Source organism: Pipistrellus hanaki, assembly GCF_964339955.1.
Source record: "Pipistrellus hanaki genome assembly, chromosome: 4".
NCBI lineage: Eukaryota > Metazoa > Chordata > Mammalia > Chiroptera > Vespertilionidae > Pipistrellus > Pipistrellus hanaki.
In genome coordinates this window covers 22312530-22323190 of record NC_140506.1, presented here as the reverse complement: position 1 = coordinate 22323190, position 10661 = coordinate 22312530, and positions in this window count along the sequence as shown.

Below are 10661 nucleotides of genomic sequence, written 5' to 3'. Positions count from 1 at the left end.
GGTGATCTGGGGCAGAAAAAGGAGACAGAGAGAGAAGGACCAGAGGCAAAGATGGGAGCTGGGAAAGGCTGTGGCAGTTTAGAGAAGCAGTGAAGAGGCCTGTGTGTCTGGATGTTGAAGGTCAGCTATGACACAGATGACATTGGGACTGCTAATCCACAGGGGGCTTCAGCTATTCAACAGTTCTGTTGGGGCTGATAAGGACCAGGCAGGGTTTGTGCACCAAGAGCCTTGATGGCTAGGGAAAGAACAGACCCTTTCTCACACCTTACTAGTCAACCCCATCACCACAGGTTAAGGTCATGCAACCTTGTCCGAGCTTCATTAAAGACAGTGGGAGGGATGAGGAGAGGAAAAGGGAGGTAGGGAAGAGACTTTCAGATTCTATTTCCTTAGTTATATATTTTTAACATATAAAAAAACCCTTTGCATCTAAACTTTTTCATTTCCTTCCCAACTCTACAAAGAGAATTTATTATATTTATATTAAAACAAAAGAAATATAAAAATAGAGCTATTTACTTAAATCAGCCAAGGCAATTATATTATTAGCCATTGTCCCTAAAAGGGATCATTTGATTAGGAAAAAAAAAAAAAAAAAAAACAACCAGAAAAGCTAAACATGCATAAAGATGCCCAAGATAAAGTGAAAGTCAAAGTAATATATATATATTACAGTATATGTTACTGTATAATGACACAGGAGATTTGCTGTAAAGATAAACTTGCAATTTAAGGTAGGGAATTGAAATTGCATTACACAGTTTCTTTTTGTACTTAAAGAGCAAAAACATAATAGAAATCAGAAGCCCAACCCCAGAGTACCTATAGCACCAAACACAGAGATGAATCTAACCCAATTCCATAAACACCCTAAAGTTGAAACCAAAGAAAGTGATTTTGAGTAAAGTAGAGCACAATTCACTCCTAACTCTGCTCCAGTTTTACCCTATTGGCTTGGCAAACCATGAGATTTTTGTGTCTATCTCCCCCAAATATGTGGAGACTTAAGTTAAGAGGCATCTTTGTCTTTCTTAACCAAAGGGTATCAGAAGGAGCTTCTGGGGACAAATTGGTGAGAAGGGATAAGGGAGAGGAAAGAAAGGATTCCATGCTTTACTGTTTGGTGTCCAAGTCCAAGGCTTTGCAGGGGTCCTCAAACTTTTTAAAGTGGGGGCCAGATCACGGTCCCTCAGAGAGCTGGAGGGCCGGACTATATGAACTACTAATCCCTACTGTAACACCTTGGCTGCGCTCACTGCCCAAAAAACCTGGCGGGCAGGATCAGACTCCCCTGGGGGCTGCATGTGGCCCGCGGGCCGTAGTTTGAAGACCCCTGCTTTAGGGCATCTTCCCTGCCCAACTGGGTTCAGGGTACTCAACACACAGAGCAACATGAGAGGACACTGAGCAGGATAACAGAGAATTCTATGGGAAGTCTACCATCACACCTCATCTCAAAACATACAAGAAAGAAGGTACCATGTAAATGACAGATTATGAAGTCAAAAGTAAAACAAAATTCAAGGAGCACTAGGGAATTTGTCACAATAGTGTCAAGCTGTTTGACAAGTTAATGAGACATGAATTCAAAGAAATAGTAGTTCAAAGACAATATGAATAAACAAGAGAATGAGATGAAAAGGGAGATGGCATGCCCAAGGAAACATGTTTGAAGAACAAAATATTATTACTAAATTTATAAATAAAACAGAAACAGTAAAGAAATGAAAACCACGCTGAAGTAAAATCATTCACTAAGATTTACAATGATCAGAGATGATCAAAGTGCAGATAATTAAAACAATTATTTTATTATAATAAGAGAAGCTGTAAAATATACTAAAATGATCTAGTATAATTTCTGGTCCTGTGGATAAAATCATAGTAAACTTCAAAGGAACCTGAAAAATCCATGAATTGGTAAAATAACTGAATCTATGGGTTAGAAAATTACACTGGGTTCACAAAAATTGGTATGCACTTTTCAACACCCAGACAATTCTGAAAAGATTTTCAAAAACAAAGGGCAAGAGATCAAGTTACCCTGAAGGGGGAAGTTGGGGTGGACCCTGACTGTTGCAATATCTGCAAAGTGCACTAGAAACAAAATAATGAATGAATATTTGTATCTCCTGAATCATCATTGAAGAATGAAGACATTTAAGCAAGAAAGAACTTAGTATATACAAGAAAAACACTTCTTAAAGTAAAACCTTCTAAAACAAAAAACTAAATGATAAAATCTACCCAATTAACAAATAATCAAAATAAACATGTAAGTAACAGGTACAGAGAAGTCATAGGAAATATATGGAATTCATAAAACTCTGAGCATGCCCTGTATTTAATATGTGAAGGGAGAGGCAGGTAATCTCTACTATTTCCTCACTTTATATTCTAGTATAACCTGATTTTATAAACTGGAAAGTACAATTGATATTGAAAGAACATTGCCATCAACAACTTGCTTACTATACAGTATTGTCCAGAATTAAAATAGAATATTCTCACTCATATATGGTCTGGGTAAAGAAAACCTAGGATGTATGCATATATAAACAATAGCCCCGCTTCCATTTTTCTAGCTTTGATCTAATTTGAAATGTTCTGAGTGGTAGAATGGTAGAATGATTCATTCTCCTGAGAGCCTTTCTATTAATCAAATACTTCCTATTATCAGGAAACATTTCCTGACATTCAGTCTAAATTTTTATCTTTTTTATGGCATTAAATAATTTAGTTAATTATATTATCCTATTTGCAGATCAAAAATGATATTCATCTTGTTGCACATTTTCTTGTTGCACCATGATTATGTGGATCTAAAGCAAAAGGGAAGTGAAGTTATCATCACTGATTTATTTCCTTCTTCTGACTCACATATATAGTAAGCCAGACCAATGGAACATAGACTTCAATGTGTTATGTGCCAATAACAACTGGTCACTATAAATATCTATGCAGTGGAAATGTGTTTGCCTAGAAAGATTGTTTTCTGCTGCAACAAGCAAACTGTTTGATTATCTACTCTCATTTGCCTGGCTTTCTCCTTCTGGCTATTAGTAACTGCTGTAGGGGAGGAACACTGAGAGAAAATCATAAGAATCAATCTTAAGATCCTAAAGTTAATAATAAAAAGTTCATTTCAGATTGCTTGCATGCACTGTAATGGACCACATAACAATACTTCAGTCAATGACAGGCTACTTATATGAGGTAGGTCCTGTAAGATTATAGTAGAACTGAATTTTTTTTATCACCTAGTGTACTGTGGAACTCTCATAGCCCAATGTGTTATTTATGTGTTTGTGCTAATGATGGAGTAAACAAATTTGCAGTGCCACCAGTCCTGAAAAGGTATAGCATGTACAATCACAGTAGTAGGCTATCTACCATCCAAGTTTGTGTAAGTACACTCTGTGCTACACACACAATGATGAAATCAGTTAAGGATGTATTTCTCAGAACTTATCCCTGTCATTAAGTGGCCCATAACCATAACACTAGCCTAAAACTTGCTTAGACACCAGTAAATGGTGAGGCTCTGAAAGGACAGAGGTTATCTACAAGTTCTCTTGTTATGCTGAATGAGAAAGACCGACCAGCAGAGTCACATAGGCTGTTTCTTTGGCTGGTGCCTGCAGCCACCATTTTCCAATTAGTGGTTGATAAAAACAGGAGGTGAGAAAAATCAATATTTGGGGTCAATGCTGGTCACAGCTCATTAGGACAACAAACTTGAGTCAAGCAAAGGAAAAATATGCCTTGTACCGAAGTATCTGAATCAGATTCCCCAGGTTTCTATCTTTTCTCCTAAATCTCAGAGTCTCAAAATCTCAGATACCTAATAACTGGAGAGTTGGCATCACTTAATGCATGTCTGGGCATATTTAACTTGATCAAATAATAAAACCTCAAGGTATCCCATAAGGCTACTCAACTGCTGCTGTACACAACCCCACAATCCCCCTTACACATTTAAACATGCCCCTTTTCTTAAAATAAGAATCACAAAAACTTGTTTCAAAATATTTGTAGTAATATTTAGCAGGAATACATTGATTTAAATATAATAATCTTGAATTTTAAGGGTTGGGTTATTTAAAAAAGATATTTTTATTGATTTCAGTGAAGAAGGGAGAGGGAGAGAAATAGAAACATCAATGATGAGAATCATTGATCAGCTGTTTCCTGCATGCCCCACACTGCAGATAGAGCCTGTAGTCCAGGCATGAGCCCTGACTGGGAATCAAACCATGACATCCTAGTTATAGATTAATGCTCAACTACTGAGTCATGCCAGCCAGGCAGGGCGGGGTTAATTTAATAAAAATCACCTTGGGGAGTCAGAGGGTAAGAGATCAACCAAAGGACTTGTATGCATGCATGTGAACAAAACCAATGGAGACAGACAGTAGGGGGGGGGGGGGTGGAGGCTTGTGCTTGAGGGAGGTGGTAGCAGGGGAGAGGTCAATGGGGGAAAAAGAAGAGACTCATGTAGTACTTTAAACAATAAAGAATTTTTTAAAAAATCACATTGAGTCCATTTTAAAAACTACTTGAATATATGTCTTCTTTATCTTATTAATTTAGCTTTACTACAAATTCAGAAAAAATGACTTAGCCCATGGTATGAGATGACTCAAATTAGGATAACCTTTTGTTGGGCAGAACTCTACCAATATCCATTTCTGAATACAGGAAATGATGAATCTGTGAGTATAGTATCATGGACTGTGTTTGGTGCATAAAACAAAAGATGGAAACCACATTGAATGAAGACAATAGAAATATCTCAACGGTATGTTTCAGGAATCTTAGAATCTGTCAGAGACTCAGTATATTAAGGACTAAGTCTTAAAAGGAAAGACCAGGACAATTTTGTATTTCCCTTTGTAATCATCATTAAAAACATTTTAAAAAGTATTAACTTTAGAGAGCTCAAGTTATTACTCAAGTTCCTCTAATCTATCTGTCCATCTCCCACTGCCTTTTCTGGCACATCCAATGGTAAGGATAATTCCCTTTAAATTAATTTATCTCTGGGAAGCATTTCCTTCCTTGATAACAATGCATCCTGCTCAATGAGCTGTTCAAACTTCAGAACATTGTAATCTAACAAAAGGCAGAATCATCTCCACCAAACTGCAGAAATCTAATCACATAGTAGGGGAAGGAAGACTTAGCCCCGTAGAGTTGTGCTCTGTGGCCAAACTCATCAATATCAACTCCCCTTCTAAGTCCAGTGAGGATGCTTCTGGAGCCCTAAGAGGTGGGGAAGGGAAGACTGTGAGGCTGCTCCAGTAGACCTTTCCTGGGAGGGCCACAGCACCAGGCAGCATTTCAGTCCTGGAGTCATCACGGGGTCTTCAGAGTGAAGTGCTGAGGAGACAGAACAGCATCTGTAGAGAGATCCCATCCTGGGTGTGGAGGGGCCACTCTTCTAGAGTTCTCAAACCATTGGGGAGCATTTCCAACCTGTCTCAGTGTCCAACTCCTAACTCTTATGGTCTAATTTTCTCCTTGGAATGCATTTTCTGGGGTTCTGGAATCTTAAGTCAGGACTTTCAGTAAATCATACAGGCCTGTCCAGTAACTTTTCAGAGCAGATATTTCTAAATTATTTTTTCTCTTGGCATACAACTCTTCCATTTTCCAGGGGTTATTTCTGAGGTTTCTAGGTCTCTGATCTTTGGTGACATTATACCAGTAAAACATTTTCTAAGATCATTTTGCCCAACCCAGTTTTTAATTTTTCTTAGAAAAGAAATCAGTATAATGTGATTAGATAAACAGAGCTGACATCCATGTCTTGTGAGGAGATGATGTCACCCTTTTAAAAGAAAACATCAAAGAAGCAACTGACACAGGCTTGCACTCTGCCTTAAAACAGTCCTGATTCCATGTGTCTCTAGGCTCTAACAACTCTGTATTCTCCTCTTATAGTGATTCTCCTCTAGATTTTCTACTGCCCATCCACAAATCTTTTACTCCCTTTGTTATTCCACCTTTTATTAAGTGGTAAGAGCCAACTGTATCCATAAAAGTACAACACACGTTTCAGACTTAGTCTTTTCTAGCTTAGCCATTACTGCCACTAGAGCACTCCAAAAATGTTAAAGACCAGTCCAACCTGATGATTTTTGGAAACTCAATTAAAAAACAAACTTTTTTTCTGGAGAAATAGGAAATGTATCCTGTGAAAACAAATTCAGCTCCTTTACTGGTAAAAATAAAAGGTTTCATGACAATTAAAGTACCAATTGTTAGCGATTGTTATATCTGTTTCAAACATTGGACTGACACCCTCTACAAATTTTAATTGCTTTCACAGCATTCAACTTGGTATTGAGTTTCCTGTTTGTCCTATCAACGTAGTAAGGAACACCATGTAGTCTCACAGGACATATTCCATTTCACCCATTAATTGTCAAGATTTGCAAAAGGTTAACTAAAATTATCTGAACACCTACTACAAGTAAAAACTTTTTGAATATTATCTTTTTTAAAATATATTTTTATTGATTTCAGAGAGGAAAGAGGGAGAGAGATAGAAACATCAATGATGAGAGAGAATCAATGATCAGCTGCTTCCTGCAAGCCCCACATTAGGGATCTAGCCTGCAACCTGGGCATGTGCCCTGAGTGGGAATCAAAACATGACCTCCTGGTTCATAAGTCCACACTCAACCATGGAGTCACGCTGGCCAGGTTGAATGATTATCTTTTCTAAAATATAACAAGTCAAAGCATATACTAATGATAAAATGTCTTAATCATCTTAGCTAAGAAATTTACATTTCAACAACAATATTAATAAATTCATGACATTTTAAAATGATCGCTGATTAAAAAGTGTATATATGTAAGCTTATTTACTCCTAAAACAGCACTTGGAGATAGGTAATATTATTTTGCTTGTTTTATTATAGGAGACAAAATTGTAGTTCAAACAATGTACATAATTGACCCACATACATATAGCCAAAGTGGTAAACTGAAGTTTTCCTGATATACAACATTACTTCTTATGAAATCTTGGACAGAAGAATGATAGTTCATGGACTTACAGATAGTGATAAACAGAAGAGGAACTATAGGGCTCCTGCTATTGAATCTGAAACTTGATCCCTCCCTCTTCTTTCCAGAGTGGAGCAGCATTACATCATACCCTACCCATTGGGAGCTGATGAGTGGCACAGAATGATGACCACAAGTTGCCCTTTCCACTCTAGTTTCATGGCACATAAGACACACTGGTACATATAGTTTTTAGTATCACAGTAGATAAAAACACAAGGGAGAAACTTAACCTCGTCATCTAGTTATTTTATTGCTAAAAGTTTAAGATATAGAATTTGAAGGTATCCAATGCTGGGATTAGAGAGGATCATATTTACTTTTTTTTTTAAGCAATATTATTCTCCTGTCCCTAAAGCTGTATGTATCAGAGGGCAAGATATTCTGATTGGCCCTGGAATTGCAGGCGTTTCAAGCTCAGCATTTTCTTGTTTGATCTTCACCCTCCCCTCCACACCTCTTTCTCAATTTCTCACGTTGATGAATCCATTGTAATAGTTTCAGTGACCTGATCCAGAAACCTGGAAGTTATCCAAGACTGTATTCCATATTCACTTGGTCACTAGCTCCTCAATGTTAACTCACATGCTTGCTTTTCATTATTTTAGCGACTACCTTATTTAATTTCTCATCACTTCTTGCCTGAACTGTATCAAGAGTTTTCAAACTCTGCATCCAATATCAGCCTACTTCAGTTTACCCTGCACCTGAAATCAAGATCTATCTACAATGGAAGCCCAGACAAATTGCTTTCCTCTCAGTTCCTAAGAGGTCTTTTGCCTATGTACTAGCCTTACTTTTCCTTCTTACATTTTGTCTTTGCAGAAGTTTGAAGTCTGAGACAGTTTTGAGGATGGACTGTGAGCTCAGATCTGCACCTATCTCCATTCTCTCATTTTTCTCTGAACAGTCTTTGCAATTTAGCAGAATTGCACACCCTGGGAAACTCTCTTGACCCTTAACCTTGTCCAAGGGTCAAATCTTACCATGTGGAATCTATCTGACTAGATTGTGGGCAGTTTAATAGCTGAGACTATCAGCTGCCTTCTACCTCCAGCCTCAAGTATGGAAATTCACATCAAGTGGGTTCTTGAAAGTTAGTTGCTTAAACAAATGTGTAAACTTCCATCTGAATTACCCATGTTCATAAGAGAGAGCCATATATGGTCAGAACAGGCTTGTTTCTTTCCATTCTCTACTTATTTTTCTACTTCAGAAAAAAAATGTTAAATGCAGGTAGACTTAACACCTTTCAAAGGAGGTTTCTTTTTTAAAACATATAGTTTCTCAAGTTCTACCTAATTTCTCCCTCCAAAAACATGGAACAAAAGCAACATTTCAACCAGATTCTTTTATATCTCTATTTTATTTTTTAGAGCTTCTGGCTTTGTTTGTAGACACCTCACAGATGATTAAAAATCAGTGGGAACTGAACATTAAATAATTTATCTCTTATGAGGCAATCATGCTTGGCATAGCCAACATTATTTGTAATGATTGGCCAAGTACTTGTAGTCTAAACAAAAAACAGACCATGGATACACAACTATGAAAACAAAGTCACACTCTCTCTAGTGCCTCAGACAAGTGTTATCATTATAACCTGTGGGAATCCCTGGCATTAAAGCATTAGAGCATGCTTTAGGTCAAAAATGATCATGAACATGTTTTCTTTACTCCCACTAACTAATCCACTTGTTTGCCTTTAATCACACAGCTTTAAAAAAATAACCTATTTTCTTTCAGAAGAGCTTTAGATTTACAGAAAAAATTATGAAGGTAGTACAGAAAAATTTCATATATCCTACACTTAACATCTATTAACATTTTACATTAGTGAGATGGATTTGTCACAATTAATGAACTAATATGGATGCATTATTATTTACTGAAGTTCATACTTTATTCAGATTTTCTTAGTTTTGCCTGATGTCATTTTGCTATTTTGGGATCCCATCCAGGACACACTACATTTAATGGTCATGTCTCCTTAGTCTCCTCTTGGTTGTAACAGTTTCTCAGACTTTCTTTGATTTGATGACCTTGACAGTTCTGGTCAGGTATTTTTAGAATTTCCCTCAAATTGTATTTATATAATGTTCTTCACATAGATTTTTCATCAATGAAATGTGAAGATTGAACTAAGCTATGAAATGAGCATCGCATTTCCTAATGTTCGTGTTATGATCTACTTAGGAGGTGATGGGAAATCTTTCAGGAACCCATGTAAAACATTAAAGAGAGATGTATAATGTACAAGGGATTCTTGTAGCTTGAATCACTAAAGCAACATCTCAGATAGAGCCTGAGCAAGGTGACATGGACAGTCACAAGCCTTTTCCTATATTAGAGCAATGATATATGGACAGAAATATCATATTAACATAAGTTAATACCTCACAGCTGTTAGCAATCCAATCATACACCTGGGCTGTTAGACCTTTCATTTTTCTCTTTCTTATAACATGTCTTTATGCTATTGAATTTCAATGGGTAATTACTGAGTAAAATAACTATTTTAATATTAAACTGTTACCAGTCTTAATTCATAATTTTTTAGCTCGGACAACTGCAGTTTGGAGATGAAATCCCCAGAGATAAATGCTGGTAAGGATAGAGCTTAAAGAAATGTTAAGAGAATGTGATAATGAACATTATATCCTACCTATCCTAAGGGTTTATAGGACTCTGTGGCTAAAATTCAGGAAAAATTTCAGTAGACAGGTGTTATATATGCTAATGAATAAAAGCTAACTCACTAGCTTTCAAAATGATAGAAACCTGGCTTTCAATAAATATTTGCAGAATTGAATTGGACTAAAAAGAAAAGGAGAAGAGACTATTGCAATGACAATATTGATAATAATCTAGTATAATAATAAAAGCGTAATATGCTAATCAGACTGCATGTCCTTCTGAATGACCTTCTGGATGAAGCCGGGGCTGTGAGGAAAGCCCAAGTCCCGGGTGCCAGAAGGAAACCAGTGCCAGCAGCCGAGGGAAGGAAGGCCTACTCTTGCACGAATTTTGTGCATCCGGCCTCTAGTAACAGAGAATTGTGATATGCCAATTTTTATAGAAAATGTACTATGTTCAGACTCTGTACCAATTAAGTGCTTTCCAAGCATGGTTTTATTTAATCATCATGAAAGTCATATGTCTCAGGAACTGTAATTATTCCCATTTTAAGATGAGGAAATAGAGGCTAAGAGGAGTGACTTTCCCGAGGCCACACACCCAAATGAGGGGAAGCAGTCTGAGAGTTCCCTTCCTTCTCAGAGCAGCATTCCTTGCTTCCCTGCTGAGGAACAGGCACCTGAATCAAAGGGGGAAAAGCCATGAGCAAAATAATGTTCCTTGGGAAATCTCATGACACCAAGGTAAATCCTTCACCCTAGCTCTGAGTCTAAGGAGCCAGGCTGTTACATAAATGTGGCTTACAGAATTTTTCTCAAATTCCAACATCACAGTTTGAAAACCCAACTGACCCTCCCAAAACAGAACACATGCCTCCCTCCACCCCTGCCCCAAACTCTCTGTTTGCAGGGTTTGGGGATTTAGCTGTTTTCAATTTTTGT